This window comes from Hemitrygon akajei, chromosome 7, assembly GCF_048418815.1.
Source record: "Hemitrygon akajei chromosome 7, sHemAka1.3, whole genome shotgun sequence".
In the NCBI taxonomy this organism is placed as follows: domain Eukaryota; kingdom Metazoa; phylum Chordata; class Chondrichthyes; order Myliobatiformes; family Dasyatidae; genus Hemitrygon; species Hemitrygon akajei.
The window spans coordinates 98,709,618-98,729,295 of NC_133130.1; positions in this window are offsets into that span (position 1 = coordinate 98,709,618).

The window sequence follows — 19,678 nt, forward strand, 5'->3', positions numbered from 1 at the left end:
CACAACAACCCTGTTATTATTACACTTTTGCAGAATCTGTCTCCCTATCTGCTTCTCAATGTCCCTGTTACTATTGGGTGGTCTATAAAAAAACACCCAGTAAAGTTATTGACTCCTTCCGGTTCCTAACTGCCACCCACAGAGACTCCATAGACAATCCCTCCTTGGCGTCCACCTTTTCTGCAGCCGTGACACTATCTCTGATCAACAGTGCCACATCCCCACCTCTTTTCTCTCCCTCCCTGTCCTTTCTGAAACATCTAAAGCCTGGCACTCGGAGTAACCATTCCTGCCCCTGAGCCATCCAAGTCTCTGTAATGGCCACAACATCATAGCTCCAAGTACTGATCCACATTCTAGGCTCATTGGCTCTGTTCATAATACTCCTTGCATTAAAACAGACACATCTCAAACCATCGGTCTGAGTACATCCCTTCTCTATCACCTGCCTATCCTCCCTCTCGCACTGTCTACAAGCTTTCTCTATTCATGAGCCAACCACCTCTTCCTCCATCTCTTCAGTTTGGCTCCCACCCCTCAGTAATTCTAGTTTAAACTCTCCTCAATAGCCTTAGCAAACCTCCCTGCCAGGATATTGGTTCCCCTCCGATTCATGTGCATCCCGTCCTTTTTGTACAGGTCACACCTGCCCCAAAAGAAGTCCCAATGATCCAGAAATCTGAATCCTTGCCCCCTGCTCCAATCCCTCAGCCACACATTTATCCTCCACCTCACTCAATTCCTATACTCACTGTCACGTGGCACAGGCAGTAATCCTGTGTGGACTAATGAGAGTATTCAGGTATCGTAACAATTGATTTTAGCAGGAGAGTTTTGGGAAGGCATTTTTCTGTGGGTGATCCCTGCATTGGTTCCTGGGGAACAAATTTCCAAAATAACTTGAGAGCAGAGGACGAGACAGTTTACATAATGTCAGATTTTCGTATATCAGATCTTCACCAACCCTGAGTCTCCCCTCCGCAGCAATCTATGTGACTCCTGGTGGAATAACCTGGTTAAGACGTTTAAATAGAAAATTCGAATCTCTCCGATAATAATCTCAGCTATGAAAGCAGAAGAAATTAATGCTCTTATTCCCTCACTTTCCCTAAGGAGAAAGGGGAGTCTCCCCAACTTTCCATCAAAGTTCATGAGTACCCCTCTCATTCAGGTGGAAAGGAATTGTATTTCTAGCAGTATCGTCCAGTATCTAACACCTTTCAAAGTACTATACAGCTATTAAAGTAGTTTTGAAAAGCAGACATTGTTGCAATCTGAAAACCAGAACACCATGGCTTTCATAAACAATACAGCGACAATAACCTATTCTTATTAGTATTTACTGAGGGATAAACAAATGTCTATCTGTCAGAAACAGTGTGTGACATTCTTATGGCCACTACAGAAATCTTGTCAACCAAAAGGCATTGCATGAAATCATAAGACACAGCAGCAAAATTAGGCCATTTGGCCCATTGAGTCATCTCTACCATTCCATCATGTCTGATTTATTATCCCTCTCAACCCCATTCACCTGTCTACTCCCTGTCATCATGGATGGCCCTATTAATCAAGAATCTATCAACCTCCATTTAGATACACTGAATGACTTGGCCTCCACAGCCATCTGTGACAATAAATTCCACAGATTCACCACCCTCTGGCTAAAGAATTCCTCCTCATCTCTGTCCTAAAGCAACATCTTTGTATTCTGAGGCTGTGCCCTCTTTTCTGTACTCTTCCACTACAGGAAATATCTTTGGCCTTTCAATATTCAATAGGTTTCAATGAGATTCCCCCTCATTCTTCTAAACTCCAGTAAGTACAGGCCCAGAGCCATTTTCTTTGCAATTTCCTGTGGGATCAATAAAGTTTTCAACTATCAAACGCTTTTCATACATTAACCATTTCATTCTCCAGGATCATTTTTGTGAACATCCTCTGGACCCTGTCCAACGTCAGCACAGCACTCGAGTGCAGTCTGACTGATGCATGTTCTCTGATCACTGTTCTAAGAGGGATTGCTGGATTATATACTTAATACGTGTCTTTGGAATGGAGGGTACCGAGGCACGTTGTACTGACAAGGAACAAAGCATATGGACTGTGTCAGAGATGATTGCTGAATCTCTCTAAGTTACTTTATTGGATTGAACCACAGCTGAAATATATGCATCATTGTATAAACAATGGCAAGTGCTAAAAACCACAAATATTGGCATTAAATCATTGAACGGAAATGCAAGGATACACATATTAGCATAATATAGAGATTTGCTTGCTGCTCTTGTACAGAGAATTTCATCAGCTTAAATTTTCACTGCTGAATCATTACTTTCCCTTCAGTTTGAATACATTCTATGATTTCCATAGAATTTAAATCGCTATCTTTGATGGTACACACAAAATTGAAATAATCATCAATTTGTTTTAAGAATGCAACACAATTTTGGAGTTAATTCATGAGAATGAATCCAGGAATGAGAGGATTAATGTATAAGAAGCATGTGGTGGCTCTGGAATTTTGAAAGGCCTGATAGAGTGGACATGGAGAGGCTGTTTCCTTTAGTGGGGGAGTCTAGGACCAGAGGGTACAGCTTCAGAACAGAAGGACAGAGGTAAGGAGGAATTTGTGGGTGGTGGTGAATCTGTGGAATTTATTGCCACAGTCAGCTGTGGAGGCCAAGTCACTGGATATAGTTGAAGCTGAGGTTGATAGGCCCTTGATTAGTAAGGGTGTCAAAGGTTACGGGGAGAAGGCAGGAGAATGGGGTTGAGAGGGACAATAAATCCCTCTCAATAGATAGGAATGATGGAGTAAACTCGATGGGCTGAATGGTCTAATTCTGCTCCGACGTCTTATGATCTTACCGTCTTAAGATTCTACAAGGTGAGTTCATGACTAAGAGACCCAGAAACAAAGTGTGGATTTTGTAAAAGGTTCTCATCACTGGATGTTTTGAATGAAAACAAGACCAAGAGATTGCTTCAGTGCAATGAGTCTTCTCTCCATTCAATGCTCAAAGCTTATCTTTCTCTCAACTTCAGTCACCCAGCTTCACTCCACGCTCACTGACTTCTGTGCTTTGAAACAGGTCACCCAGAACAGTTTGGAAGCTCTATTCATATCAGTGCCCAGACTCTCTGGGGGAAACAACTTGGCCATCCGTGTTCCGAGGCGTGCTTGAAAGACGTCTGTGGATGGATGTCAGACCAGCAGCAAACAGTGTGGGCGAATACCAACGGGAAGAGAAATGAAGGCTGAACCCTCTTTCCCCACCCCCTGGTCATCGAGTTTCCCTTGGGATCAGTGGGATCAGAAGTCTGTGCAGGCGGGAAGCATGGAGGCAAGTGAGCCGCGAGGTATACAAGTCGCAGAGCCTGGGGTTTGAGGACCCATCATGGGTCAGCACTGAAGATCCAAGCCCAGGGGTCGACCGGAAATCGAGGCCTGAGCCTGTGAGTCAGAGACCGGAGTCTGCGAGTCTGTGAGTCCACTGGATGCTGGAGGCCCAGCCTGCCCTGGGATTGGAGGACTGTCAATGTGTGTGAGTAAGTGGGAGGAAGGAAAGAGGCTTTTGTTTTGCTGCTGTTGTTCAGCTGAGCATCGGTGGCAAGCTACGTTGGGCCCCAGCACATCCTTAGGTTGCGCTGGCTGTAAAAGCACAGTCTGCCTCGATGTGCTGTGATAAATAAATGAATCTGAATCAGAGATTTTACAACCTTCCAGATCTTCCATCAAAATAGCTTCCTCTGGATTCCTCCGTTAAAGGAAGCAAATCCTCTCAGCTCTCTCTTTATCTTAAACACCACAATCAAATCACCACAGAATCTTCCAACTTCAAGAGATCACCAGTCAGATTTTTTCCCATCAGTGTTCCTCTGTGCCCTCATTCCTCTTCCCCCCCCCCCCCGCCCCCACACAGACTGCTGCTCTCTCAATTCTGTTGTGATCCAGCCTCTGTCGATAGTCAACCAGGAACTGATTCAAGCTCTTCTGCTTTACTCCATACCCTGCGGTAATTTGGACTCAAAAGAACGGCCCAGAGACTGTAATAATCCAGCTGGCTGCTGTCATATCTGAAGAAACTCTTTGAGTATTCTCTGCCTATGCCATATTAGTTTGCTCTTCGTACAGCAGAAGGAACTTTGAAAGCTGGAGAGTTATCATCCGCCACAAATCAGACACATTTGATTAAATTGGTAGTGCTTAAACACTAAGTTAATGCCACACGCGTTGCAAACATTAAACTCACAGATATGTCTCTTTATGCAAGCCACTGTGCTTCAGTTGTCAGGGCTGCCATCTTTCAGGAGTGCGTGAGGATGGTTAAAACAAGATCGTTCAAAAGATCTGGTGGTTCTCTTCAGCATCCTGACTGCTGGTTATCTTCCCATCAATGCTGCCAGAGGAAATGGTTTACCTCATAGCTGTTTGACAAACGCTGTTTTACACAAATTAGCACTCATGTTTTCTTAATAATGACTAGACTTCAGAAATATTTTATTGACCGGTAATCAACAGATTTTGATGGACAGACGTTAGTGGATTTTTAGATATTTTATGAAAATTAAAAATACGGGGCTGGTGGAGAAGAGTGATGCTTCCATTTCTCATGAAAACAATCCAAGACATCTTGAGACATTAAAGGATGTTATCTAAATGCTGTTCTTCCTTTGCTCTCCTGTCTCATTAGGCCTCAGGCTTCCATTGGATCAGAAACGATTACTGGCTCTCACTAGATTCACCCGCGCATCCCCATTCTGCACCATTATTTGAGATGGCCAGGGACCGACAGGTTGGTGAGTTTGACATCAGTGGTGGGTAAGTTACTGGAGAGGATGCCAAGTGCCAGCATTTATCAATGTCTGCACAGACGAGGCCAAATTAAGGATAGCATGGCTTAGTGTATGGCGAATCGTTTTTGATGGATCTCTTCCAAGAGAAAATGTGGAGATGCTGGAAATCCAAGTAACACACACAACTAGTGATGAATCTCTTAGTGTCTTTCAAAGTGGTATTGATGAGGGTGAGACAGTGGATGTTGTCTATATGGACTTTAGAAAGGCCCTTGACAAAGTCTCGCATGGCAGGTTGGTCTGTGATGTTAGATCGCATGGGATCCAGGAGGAGATAGGCAACTGGATTGATAGTAGAAAGCAGAGAGATTCTTTCTTAGACTGGGGGCCTGTGACATGGTGTACCACAGGGGTCAGCGATGGGACCTTCGTTGTTCATTTTTCATATAAACAATTTGGATACACAAAGCAGGGTTAATAAGTTTGTGGACGATACTAAAATTGGCAGTATCCTAGACAGTTAAGTAGGCTAGGAAGAATTCCAGAAGGATCTTGATCAACGATGTAAATGACCCTTTGAGCCAAGGATCCAAATATCCTACATATCTTTTAGATGTGCAGAGTGTAGCATCTGGGAAGTCAAACCAGGGTAGGACTTGTAGAGCAAATGGTCAGGCCGTGGAGAGTACTGTGGAACAGAGCGACATAGGAGAATAAGGACATAGTTCACTGGGTGTCTCAGGAGGACAGGGTGGAAGAAGGACCATTTAGCATGCTGGCCTTCATCAGTCCGGACATTGAATTAGGATGTTATACTGCAAATGTATAGGGCATTGGTGAGACCGCACTTGGGTGAGAGTTTTGGTTGTCCTGTTGTAGGGAAGACACCATTCAACTAGAAAGAGTGGAGAGAAGATAGACAGGAACATTGCCAGGACTCAAGGGACTGAGAGCAGGAAGAGGTCGGAGAGGCTAGAACTTTCATTCTTTGGAGCATGGGAGACTGAGGGGTGACGTTATGGAGGTGTCTAAAATCATGAGGGCCAGGGGTAGGATGAACGCACAGACTTTTTGTCCCAGAATGGGGAAATTAAAAACAGGGCAATGGGTTTAAGGTGAATGAGGCAACACAGAAGGTACATATATGGAATGAGCCGTCGGAGAAAGCAGTTGAATAACAGAATTCAAAACACATTTGCACAAGAGCATGGATGGGAGGGGTTTGGAAGGATCTGATCCAAACTCAAGCCGATGGGAATAGCTTGGTGGACATGGTTAGAATGGACACGTTGGGCTGACGTGCCCCTGGTGTGTATCTCCATGATACTGAAACACTGCTGCTACAAATCAGACATTCGATAAACATTAGTAAACATAATTAATTATGGGGGCTGGAGGGAGCGTCACGTTGGAGAGGGTCCAGAGGAGGTTAACCAACTAATGATCTGGTGCTTTTGCGATCTCCTAGGAGATTTGGCAAACTGAACTCTCCAAAGTTCAGGAACGGCTGGGCTGACCATCGCTGGGGGTGGATGCTGCGTTGAGGCCGGATGGCAGAAGTCAACCTGGTAATCAGCTCCACTACCCCCGTGCCGATTAAAGCGTTGGGCAAGATTAAAATTGTCGAGGCTGAGAGTAGAAAGCATAAATGTGTTTAGCGCCATCTGCCTGCATTTGACCATCTCACTATTACCATCCGGTGGGAGATACAGGAGTTTCAGGTCTGTGTTCCATGTGTTATTTGTCTAACTTTCTTTTACTATTTGAGTGACTTGATCAAGGCACCAAGGCCGAGAGTAAAGGGCAAACCGGTGTTCAGCTCTCTACTCCACAAGGCTTGCTCACTTCAGCGCTGAACTGACTCTGCAGCCGTCAGCAAGCACCTCAGCACTGATCTGGCTCCATGGCTACGGCCCGCAGCCGTCGGGCTCCTGGACCAGCTTCAGCAGCGAACTGGCTCTGTGGCTGTGGCCTCACTTTCAGGGACTCCGTGGTTCAAGTTCTGGGTGTCAGTTGTTCGCACGGTTTGCTCTTTTTTCACACACTGGATGTTCGATGGTCTTTGTTGCGTGAGTTTTTTTAACGGGTTCTATTGTATTTCTTTGTTTGATTGCTGCCTGCAAAAAGACAGTCCTCAGGGTTGTATACAGTGTACATAATAAATGTTCTTTGAATCTGAGGTTCATGAGGCTGATTCCGGGATGACAAGGTTAACATATGAGGCCTGTACTCACCAGAGTTTAAAAAAACAGGGGGTTCCCCATTGGAACCTATTGAGTATTGAAAGGTTTAGACAGAATGGATGTCTTGCAATAGTGGGGGAGTCTAGGACCAGAAGGACATCCATTTAGAACAGAGAAGAAGAAGAATTCCTTTAACCAGAGGATTGTGAATCTGTGGAATCATTGCCATGGATGGCTGTGGAGGCCAAGTCATTGGGTATATTTAAAGCGGTGGTTGATAGTTTCTTAATTAGTAAGTATGTCAAAGGTTATGGGACAAAGGCAGGACAATGGGGTTGAGAGGGATAATAAATCAGCCATGATGGAATGGCAGAGTGGAGTCGATGGGCCAAGTGGCCTAATTCTGCTCCTATGTCTTATAAAGTCCTTCAATTTCATATCTTGGCTGAGATCTATTAGTTGTTTTCAGTACATCCAGCCAAAACTCACTAAATACTGTTTCTGTTACATATTTGCCTTTCGCATTTTAATGCTTGGACCAAGTCCCCGTTTCAATCTACTGTTTCTGAAATGAGAACAATTTCACCTTTTACTGTAAAAGCAACATTGGGTGCCAATAAAAACTTCAATAACTTCTTAAGTACCAGTTAAGCCTGACCTGTGAAAATCAGGGCACTGGCAGGAAATATTAGCAAGAGCACTATAAGGTACACTTCAATACTCATCCTTGGGAGGCCAAGATGGGCCCATCAAGAAACTCAGGGTTATTTTAACCATGGACTCCACTCACACCTCAACACTCTTCTTCCACCCTTCCCTAAGAATCCCCAGGGTCCATCAGTGTGTTCAGTCCACATTGACCACCATTTACGTTAAACCCATTTTAATGATTCTCCCCCACATTCCATCATCTAACTATGCACAAGGTGGCAATCTGTGCTGGCAGTCGCCCTCCCCCTCCTCCCGTCACTCCACTAGCAACGTCTCTGCTACCTTTGCAAGAGAGTAAATTGAGCACTGGATTTGGGACAACATGTTACAGCCGTGCAGGACAACGATGGTGTGTACAGTTCTGGTCACCCACTATAGGAAGGATGTCATCAAGTTGGAAATGGAGCATTGAAGATTCACGAGGATGTTGCCAGTACTGGAGGGTTTGTGTTATCAGGTGAGATTAGATAGGCTGTGACTAGGAGGCTGAGGGAAGACCTTATAGGGCAAGGGTTCTTAACCTGGGATCAATGGTCCCTTCAGAGGGTCTGTGAACTTGGATTGGAAAACATTTACATCTTTATTTATTTATAAAGCACTCGTGAGGCCTCACTTGGGATATTGTGAGTAGGTTTGAGCCCCTTCTCTTAGAAAAGATGTGTTGAAACAGGAGACAATTCAAAGGAGGTGCACGAAAATGATTCCAGGATTGAACAGCTTGTCATATGAAGAACGTTTGATGGCTCTGGGCCTGTATTCACTGGAATTCAGAAGCATGAGGGGCGACCTCTTTGAAACCTATCGAATGGTGAAAGGCCTCGATAGAGTGGATGTGGAGAGGACGTTTCCTATGGTGGAAGAGTCTTGGACCAGAGGTCACAGCCTCAGAATAGAGGGGCATCCTTTTAGAAAGGAGATGAGGAGGAATTTCTTTAGCCAGAGAGTGGTGAATCTGTGGAATCTGTTGCCACAGGCAGCTGTGGAGGCCAAGTCTTTCTGTATGTTTGAGGTACAGGTTGACAGATGCTTGATTTGTCAGGGCGTGAAGGTAAATGGGGAGAAGGCAGGAGGCTGGGGCTGAGAGGGAAAATAGATCAGCCATGATGAAATGGTGGAGCGGACTTGATGGGTCAAATGGCCTGATTCTGCTACTTTGTGTTACTCTCTTGTGGTCTTATGTATAGTTTTGTTGTTTAGTGCATTAATAAAGAAGCACATATATTACTATATCACAAATTAGTTTTTTAAATATTTTAATAACTATTTAAATACTATTAGTTTCTTTTGCAATACTCTATATTTTATTTGATATATTTGAATACATTATTCTGAGAAGGGTTCATAGGCTTCACTGGCATAAAAAGGGTTACGGACCCCTCTTGCAGAGGTATGTAAGTTCACGAAGGGCATAGATAAGGTGAATAGTTACTATCTTTTCCCCCAGGATAGGGGAGTTTAAACCAGAGGGATTTAAGGTAAGAGGAAAGAAACTTAAAGGGGACTCAAGGACCAAGCCTTTCAACGTAAGTGTGGTGGGAGTAGAGGCAGCTACGATTGCAATATTTAGAAGACATTTGGACAGGTACATAAATAGGAATGGTTTAGTGGGAGATGGGCCAAACTCAGACAAGTATCATAGCTCTAGCAGGTAACCTGGTGAGCATGGGCAAAGTGGGCCAAAGAGCCTCTTCTGCTTGCTACTTCATTCTATGGCACGTCTAACACTCCAATCTTGGCAAGCAAAACCTCTTGAACTCCGAAGTAGAAAGTCCCTCGCCACACCACACTTACAATGACTTGTCTCACCCACGGAGCAAAGTGACAGGGCGTAGATGTTGGGAAGAAGCGAGGACTCAAACCAGTGGCAGGCCTCACGGGTTTTGTCGAGAGCCCTCGCTTCTCTCCAAGTTCCACAACCTGTCAACCTTCGTCTAGGGTGAAAGAAGCCATTGCAAACGTGTTATTAAAAGAGGATGTTATGTAACACTTTCCTCTTGTCGTCCTACTGCACTGCTGCCCTTTCTGTCAGGCAGCCCGTGGGCTGGCTGAGTAAAATTCAATTAGCACTTCAAAGACTGTCTACTTCACAAAACAAGTTCCAGGTGTTGGAAATGCACTCGAACAGCATCAAAAGCACTCTGCTCAGCTGAGGTTTTTTCCTGCCGCTTTCCATCTGCTCAGCTGAGGTCATTTCCTGCCGCTTTCCATCTGCTCACCCTGTTTCTAGCGCTCCCTTGCCGCCTTTGGGTCGCAATGAGCCAGCAAGGACTCGTGATTGGCCAGTGCCGGTTCAGTGGTAACCAATCAGAAAGCCAGGCTGGCACACTCCAGCTCTGATTGGCCGCTTGTCCCTTTCAGACCTGGAGACCACGTAGCTCTGAGTTTGGTGGTGCCGTGGCGTGGCGCTCCTGGAGGTTGTTGGTCATGTGGAGGGGCGTTTGCTGCTGATACTGGCACTGTCTTCCGAGTGAGAATTTAAAGTGTAATGCATGTTAGTTGTGTAATAAGATGTGTTAGAGTCAAAGAGTCATAGAAAAGCACAGGCCTTTCTGCCCATCTAGTTCACGTTGAACCGTTTAAACTGCCTAATCCCATTGACCTGCACCCAGAACATAGACCTCCATGTACCCATCCAAACTTTGCTTAAATGGTGAAATCGAACCTGCGTGCACCACTTGATCTGGCAGCTCATTCCACACTCTCATAACCCTCTGAGTGAAGGTTTCCCCTCATGTTCCCAATAAACTTTTCACCTTTCACCCTTAACCCATGACCTCTACTTGTGGTCACACCAATCCTCAGTGGAAAAAGCCTGCTTGCATTTACCCTATCTAAACCCCTCATAATTTTATATACTTCTATCAAATCTCCCCTCAGTCTTCTACATTCCAAGGAATAAAATCCTAACCTATTCGATCTTTCCTTATAACTCAAGTCCTTCAGTTCCACCAACATCCTTGTAAATTTACTCTGTATTCTTTTAATCTTATTTACATCTTTCCTGTAGGTTTGTGACCAAAACTGCACACGACACTCCAAATTAGGCCTCACCAACATCTCATACAACTTCAACATAACATCCCATCTCCTGTACTCAACACATTGATTTACAAAGGCCAATGTGCCAAAAGCTTTCTTTACGACCCTGTCTAGCTGTGACTCCACTTTCAATGAATTCTAGACCTGTATTCTCAGATCCTTTGTTCTATGACATCCCTTGCCCTCCCACTCACTGCAAAAGACCTACCCTTGTTGGTTCTACCAAAGTGCAAAACCTCACACTCGTCTACATTAATTTCCATCTGCCATTTTTCCAGCTGGTCCAGATCCCACCGCAAGCTCTGCTAGTCTTCCTCATTGTCCGCTACACCCCCAATCTTGATGTCATCCACAAATTTGCTGAGAAGTAAATAAGTGAATAAATAACACTAAGAACATGAGTTGTCGTCCCTGAAAGTGAGTCCATAGGTGGCGTTCAAAGTTGAGGTGAGTGACGTTATCCATGCTTCTTCCCCTCCACCATCAGATTTCAAAGTTCAAAGTAAATTTATTACCAAAGTACAAGTGGCCCTCGTTTTCCAAACGTTCACTTTACAACACCTCGCTTTTACTAAAGACCTACAATAGTTACCTGTACATACAACATATGTCAACATATACAACCTTGAGATTTGTTTACTTGTGGAGATAGTCAATAAGTCCAATAACCATAAAAAATTAATGCAAGACCACACCAACAGGCAGACAGCCTATGTGTATGTACAAAAAGACAGATAAAAAAGAAACAAGAATACATAAATAATCAATAAATATCGAGAACATGGAATGAAAGTCCTTGAAAGTGAGTCCATAGGTTGTGGGAACAGTGAATTGACGGGGTGTGTGCAGTTATCCCCTCTGGTTCAAGAGGCTGATGGTTGAGGGATAATAACTATTCCTGGTGGCATGGGACCTAAGGCTCCTGTATCTTCATCCTATTGGCAGCAGGGAGGAATGGTGGAGGTTCTTGATGGAGCTCACTGCTTTCTTGTAGCAGTGCTCTCTGTAGATGAGCTCAATGGTGGGGAGGGCTTTACCTGTGACGGACTGAGCTGTATCCATATTTTTTGTAGACGTTTCCGTACAAGGGCATTGGTATTTCCATTCTAGGCTGTAATGCAACCAGTCAAGATACTCTCCACTGTGCATCCGCTGAAGTTTGTCAAAGTCTTAGATGACATGTCGAATCTGCGCAAACTCATAAGGAAGTGGAGGCCTTTGGACACCACATGAATGAAAGAAAACAAAGATGCCTCTGCAAGAAAGCTTTTGAAGAGCAGAATAATACAAAGCAGTTTAAAAACTGGATGAGTGAAAGCTCTTTACCCAAGATTTGTGTCCCATGGTAATTACAGTCAAAAAAAGTCAGCTTATTTATTCACCACAAATTCTTCTTTTCGTTCCTTTAAAATAATGTTTGAATCTAAAGAAGGAGATTCAAATATTTCCAAGGATTCTGCCACAGGAACACTTTGTTAATGTACATTACTGGATAGGCATACTCTTGTCCCATATTCACAGTAATACTGATGACCATTACAGTCTTTATTTCCTTTCTACTCTATCCATTATTACTTCCTAATGTGTAACACAGCAAAGAGAAGTGAATAAGAATTTCCTTTCCTCAGCAGTCCCTTACATATCTTGTACACAACCTGAATACACAACGTTAACTTTTTTCCAATCAAGAAAAATTTTCCAGAACTTGAAGAGCAATCAAGTAGAACGGTCCAAATAATTTTACCATTTGCTTGACCTTTTAATGGCACCAATTCTTCATGAAGTATTTCTTCTTTGCAGAAATAAACAGAAGTATAATTCTGAGATGTCAAGTGTATGGTGCTATGCAAAAACACAAGTAACTGCAGTTAACTGTTGTCAGCTTTCTTCTCCAATTTCTCCCAACCTTTTTGTTGCGGAAATGAAGTCGCTGGACAAGAGAACTGTTAGAATCAAAGCAGCTTCTTTATTCGACAAAACAAGGTACAGCAGGCATCATACAGAGATGCTTTCAGAGGAAAGGTCTGCTAGCCCAATGTGGGGCTCAATAATTTATGTGCCAAACATCAAAGGACAATTCTATATTTACAATGTACGGACAATGCTTTCTTTGAAACTACATACAACCTTCACACCTCCTGATTCATACCCACACCACAGACCTCCAGATGAATTTTAATCAGCATTGTCTGGTCTGGGATTCACAGCTTTTAGGAACCCATTGTTCAGAGCTGCACTCCAAATTAAATCCACAATACATATTCGGGTAGCCAAAGTCAATTGTTAAGTGTATATCCTAAACCCAAAAATCACTCTAGTACTTTTCATTATAGTTGCATCGGATGGCTGCGCCCTTCCATCTGTGTTAGGACTTTACTGAAAGCAGCAAGCATGATTTTCACAGCAGCCAAAACACTTCTTCAACAGTCTGTCAGCAAATGTCTTTCTGCGTCATGATAAAAATCCATGCAATCTTGAAAGATAGCTCTGTCAAATTCTCCACAATGAACCTCCTCTGTATTTTGCTGGCTTAGTGAAGCATCAAACTGTTCAATTTTACATCGCCCAAGGATACTTCCAAATGGGTAACGTTCACTGAAATACAAGCTGATACCCCTAAAAGTTTGCTGACAGATTAATGAAATCGGATTCATACACGTTTCTCATTTCCACTTTCCTTTAAACTTCCAAGTCATCATTTGTCCCTTCTAAAAAGGATTAGCAGACTAGACAGCATCTGTGCAAATAAAAACAGATTTAACGTTTCAGGTCAAAAACAGAAAATGCTGGAAAAACTACGTCAGTCAGTCAGACAGCATCTTTGGAAAGAGAAACGGTCAACATAGACCCACAACATTTTTTGGTTTATTTCAGGTTTATTTTAGGCTATAACCTGCTTTACCATGGCCATACTGCCTCCAACCTCCTTCTCAAACAACTCAATGGGAACAAAATACAACAGCAGTGCACGTGCAGTTGGAAATGTCATGGCGGTCGCAACATCTAGTGATCATGATGCCATTAATTTTAGAGTGAGTACGGCCTGGTCCGCGGGTTGAGATTCTAAATTAGAGAAAGGTCAATTTTGATGGTGTCAGAGTGATCTGGCAATTGTGGATTGGGGCAGGCTGTTTTCTGCCTAAGGTGTACTTGGTAGGTGGGAGGCCTTGAAAAGTTAAATTCTGAGAGTACAAAGCTTGTATGTGCCAGTCAGAATAAAAGCTAGTTATTTATTTTTTTATTAGTAGCATTTTTGTATTTGCACAGTTTGCCCTTTGCACATTGATTGTTTATCGTGTGTGTGTGTCACTTGTTACATACACCTGCATTCTCCAGATACCTTATGAGGTAACTGTAGCCTTCAGCCAGGAGCAGATGTCATCAGGTGGTTCCCAACCTTCACAGAGTGTTTCAACCCTTAACGGTGACACTCTCCAGTTGGTGGGCCGGCAGTGGTGGCCAAATCACTGCCCATCTGCTCCTGGCTTCCAGCTTCCCTCCTCTCGCCTACTCCAACTCCAACAAGAGGCACATTCTGCCTCTTCCCCCATCCTATGAGCTGCTTGTTTTTTGCTCCTTTCGTCCAGGCCTGAGCTGACAACAACCACCATGCTGATTTGGCTGGGAAACATCTGCAGCCGATCTCGATCTCCACAGGGAACAACCATGCCTTCCCTCACTTGTCTTTGCACTCCTGCACTAAGGGCTGGTATTCAAGGCCTTTCTCTCGTGGGCCTCTTCCCATCCCTCATCCCACGGCACTGTCAACTCAACCAGAATTATTTTCCGGTCTTCAGTTGACCACTGGGTGGAGGGTTGTGTGCACCACCTCGGGGAACTGCAGCCTCCTTCCCACATCGACCCTCATCTCCCAGGACCTGGCCATTAGCAGCAGATTTGGCTTTGGTTGTTTGGTTACGAAAGGCCTGGCTCCCTCTTTGATGAAGGTGATGGCCTTCCTCAAATCTGTGCCAGCTGTCCTCTTCTTGCATCTCTCTCACTCCAGTGTTTCAACAAGAGCCAGCAGCACCTTATCAGGGAGCCACCTATACCGCCCTTGAATTAGAGCCGTTTAACACCCGGACAGTGTATGAGCTAGTGTCCCCTTCTGACCACAGAGCTTACAGTTCGGGTCCTCTCTCATCCCCCATGTGTACAGATGTAATGGCGAAGGAAAGGTGTCATACACCGATCGCAAGAGGAAGGAAATACGGAAGGGCTCCAGTCTGCATAACTCTGCCCATGAGATCTTGCGCTTGGGCAGATCCCATTTTGTCCAGGCACCCTGGGACACTTGTTCCACTGCCTTTGACATCTGCTTCTCTTCCTCACGAACCTGTGCTCCTGCCTGTACCATGTCTCACCTGTTCCTTATACTTGCGTTTCCCCACTGCTGGAAGTGAACTGAGCCGAGGCCTTGCCACCCGATGCGGGGGTTGCCGATGATATCTCAGCTTCAGAGAACGCACTGCCTGCTCTACTGCTGTGTTGGCTGCCCACTTGTGCCCAGATCTGGTTGTAACGCCTTCTTGCTTTTCCAGGTCTGCATTTAGCCACCTTGAATTCCTCCACAACAGATGACAGGGTTGGATCGAATATAGAGGCCCACTGAAGAGAGGCTTGGGGGAATACCTAACCATCTCCACAGGTGCTTGTTGGTTTTCCTCTCGATGCCCTCTACGGCGGTCATGGGGAACTCCTAAAGTGTGAAGAGCCAGAGAAGCCTGGGCAGAAGGCCATATTGGTACAGCCAGGTCTTGAATTTACCGGGAAGTCCGGATTTGTCGATCTTCTTTCTTCAGCCATTCGTCTGTCTGCTTCACAGCATTGGTGACACTGGCCCCATCTGTCAGTGGCGCATTAAACCACTTCCCCAAGCATTTTATCGGGTTATCTTCGATGGAGGGGATGACCTCACCCTGAGCTTGGAGGCTAAACTTGCTAGTTACTTTGCCCTTTCTGATCACCATACACCTGGACTTCTTGGCCTTGAAGGACATCCTGGCCCAAGTGGCTACATTGTCCAGGGTTTCCAATACCCGTCTTGCTTGGACATGTGACACAGTTGTTATAGGGATGTCATCCATGAACCCTCGTAGAGCTGGCTGGGCAATGCTCAACTCCAGGGTCGAGCCGCGGGTTACGTCTTCTGCTGCTGGTATTAGGAGCTTCATTCCCATAATAACTGGGGTGGGGGAGATGGTGCACCCTGTTGGAGTCCCCTTCTGGAGGTCCTGTCAACTAGTTGTGAAATGAGCTGATGTAAATCTGAGTTTGAATCCTCCTAGGTAACTGGTGATCATGTCTCGAAAAGCCACTGGGATGTAGTAGTGGTCAAGTCCTTCTAGGATGAGGTCATGTGGAATAGACCCGTAGGCGTTTGCGAGGTCTAACCAGACAACTGTTAGGTCACCTTTTTCCTGCTTAGCCTCACGGATGTAATAGCTAATCACTGAGGTGTGTCCCAAATGCCCCGAAATGCCTGGAATGCCGCCACTCTGGATGGATGTGTTGATACAGCGGTTCTGCGTCACGTAAGAAGTCAGCCTTCCTATAAGCACAGAAAAGAAAATCTTACATTCCACAACCAGGAGGGAAATTGTCCTAAACTGGGCAATTGTGGAAGGATCCTCTTCCTTTGGAATAAAGCATCCCTCTGCCAGTTTCCAACTTGGTGGAATAGTATCTTTGGTCCAGATCTTTCTCATGACCTTCCACAGCCTCCGAAGTTTTAGGCATTTCTTATACACTTTATAAGGTATGCCACTTGGGCCTGGGGCAGCTCATGCTTTAGCTTTCTGGATGATGTCCTGGATTTCCAGTTATGTAGGCTCCTTCACATTCAGCTCAATTGATGGTTTTTCTGGTCTACGTACAGCCCGATTGGTTCCTAGTCCCTGCCCCCTCCGTGGGTCGGTGTGTGCCTCCCACAGGAACTCCTCTACCTCTGGCTTTGAGCTGGATAGTATACCAGACTTTTGTTGGCTGAGAAGAGCCCTGGTGAAGCTGAGTGGATCTCTCACAAACTGCAATCGCCTTTTCTCTTTCTTCTTTCTTTGCTGTTGAAGATGTTCCCCCCTCCGGAGTTTACAACAGCTGTTCCCATGCTGGTTAAGTCCTTGATACCTTCTTTTTCAGCCGGTGAGCTGGCTTTAAACCTTCTGTTGAGCGTCTTTTATTCGCCTCTCAAGCGACGAACCTCCCTTTCCCTCCTATTTGGTTGCCGCGGTAACTTGGGCTGACTTCTCCGCTCCATTGGGCCAAATCGTTCCTTAGCTAGATTGTACGCTATGGCTGTGAGTGAATTGATCTTTCTGTGTACTGGGCCTGCTAAGGCAACTTCCAGAATGCCATCTAGATCAACATCGAACTGCATCCAGGCAACGTTGTCTGACGATCTAGGCCATTTGATCCTGTCTTTCCTTGATGAATGGATTGGGGTAGCCGAGGGGGAACTCACTTGGTCTGTTGTTTGGTGCGGAGAGATCTTCAGCTCTGTGGGGTGCTTCCTGCCTGACATTCTCCTTCGTCTCACCGGATACCAAGTCCATGCGCTGCACTTGTGTCACCATTGATCCACATCTAGACCAGCTCTGGTGCATCTTGAGCCTTCTGATGTTTTTGCAGACTTTGCCGCAATGACACCTTACCGTGAATTCCTCTCCGGTCAGTGGTGTTTGCTTTAGCTTCCTCATAGTCGTGTTTCCTGTCCTGGCCGTTGCTGGTATGACCGTCCCGTTGAGTCTCTCATCCCCCCCCCCCCCCCCGGGAGACTCTGGGGGTATTGCTCCTCATGTTCAATCGTAGCTTGAGTGGTGCCCTCTTGCGAGTGCTGCCCACGAAGTTGCTAGCCTTGTGAGCCCATGCCAGCCTTTCCTGGAGATCAGCTGTCTCTCCAGCGTCACCGACCTTCCTCGGTTGCCATCCTGTCTTTCCTGTAAGCCACTGGTAAAAACCAGATAGTACTTGTTAGGGTGCATTCTCCAGATACCTTATGAGGTATGAGTAAGTTCACTTTCAACTTTGAATATTTTCATAATCTCTTGCGTTTCTGTCCGAGCACATTTCAAATACAGCTTTCATGGTATGAAATGACATCAGTAAGGTGCAGCGAGCACTGGATGAATTTAGTGTTTAGCGCGAGTACCACACGGAGAGCTCGTTTGCAGCAAGGTATCTCCCACTCGAAAAATGCTGAGGAACATAGCTTTAAACCGAACTCCCACTTGTGGAGAATTGTTAGTTATCATCCATTGTTCAACATCAGGGCATTGCTGGAAAGGCTAGCACTTTTTTCTAGCAAAATAAACTTTATTCATGATTTTAAAAATGATTTACAAGAATAAACCATACAATACATTTCATTTTTTACACTGACAGTCAATGCTCCCTGTACTGTTCCATTACATTCATACACATTGCTGCCAGTCAGTTCACCCCCACCCAGGGTGGTAGACAAATACAATAATTGAGGGTCTTTCTCCTCCAACCCGGCCCCTCCCTCTCCAGCAGGAGGGTCACCCTACACTGTGGTCTTTCTCCACTTAGCCCTTGCAGTGGCTCTGTTTCATTTGGAGCTTGAGGAGACTTGGTCTGTTACCAAAGGCACTGGTAAATTTCTGCAGATGTACCATGGAGAGCGTTCTAACTAGTCGCATCACCATCAGGTGTGGAGGGGCCACTGCACAGGATTGGAAAAATACTGCATTAAGTTGTAAATTCAGCCAGTTTCATCATGCACACCAGCCTCCCCTGCGTCCAGGACACCTTCAAAAGGCAAATTCTGAAGAAGGCATCATCCATCATTAAGGACCCCCATCACCCAGGACTTAGAACCATAGAACCATAGAACACTACAGCACAGTACAGGCCCTTCAGCCCTCCATGTTGTGCCGACCCATATACTCCTTTAAAAAAAAGTACTAAACCCACACTACCCCATAACCCTCCATTTTTCTTTCATCCATGTGCCTGTCCAAGAGGCTCTTAAATACCCCTAATGTTTTAGCCTCCAGCACCATCCCTGACAAGTCATTCCAGGCACTTACAACCCTCTGTGTAAAAAATTACCCCTGAAGTCTCCCCTAAACTTCCCTCCCTTAATTTTGTACATATGTCCTCTGGTGTTTGCTATTGGTGCCCTGGGAAACAGGTACTGACTATCAACCCTATCTATGCCTCTCATAATCTTGTAGACCTCTATCCAGTCCCCTTTCATTCTTCTACGCTCCAAAGAGAAAAGTCCCATCTCTGTTAACCTTGCTTCATATGACTTGTTCTCCAATCCAGGCAACAGTCTGGTAAATCTCCTCTGCACCCTTTCCATTGCTTCCACGTCCTTCCTATAATGAGGTGACCAGAATTGAACACAATACTCTAAGTGCGGTCTCACCAGAGATTTGTAGAGTTGCAACATGACCTCTCTACTCTTGAACTCAATCCCCCTGTTAATGAAACCTAGCATCCCATAGGCCTTCTTAACTACCCTATCAGCCTGTGCAGCATCCTTGAGGGATGTATGGATTTGAACCCCAAGATCCCTTTGTTCATCCACACTCTTAAGTAATTGACCATTAATCCTGTACTCAGTCTTCTGGTTTGTCCTTCCAAAATGCATCACCTCACACTTATCCGGATTGAACTCCATCTGCCATTTTTCTGCCCAATTCTGCAGCCTGTCTATATCATCCTGTAACCTTCAACCACCTACAGCTCCATCCACAACTCCTCCAATCTTCGTGTCATCCGCAAACTTACTCACCCATCCTTCCACCCCGACAACTAGGTCATTTATAAAAATCACAAATAGCAGGGGTCCCAGGACAGATCCCTGCGGCACTCCACTAGTCACCGACCTCCAGGCAGAATATTCTCCTTCCACAACTACCCTCTGCTTCCTTCCTTTAAGCCAATTTTTTATCCAAACAGCCAAGATTCCACTTATC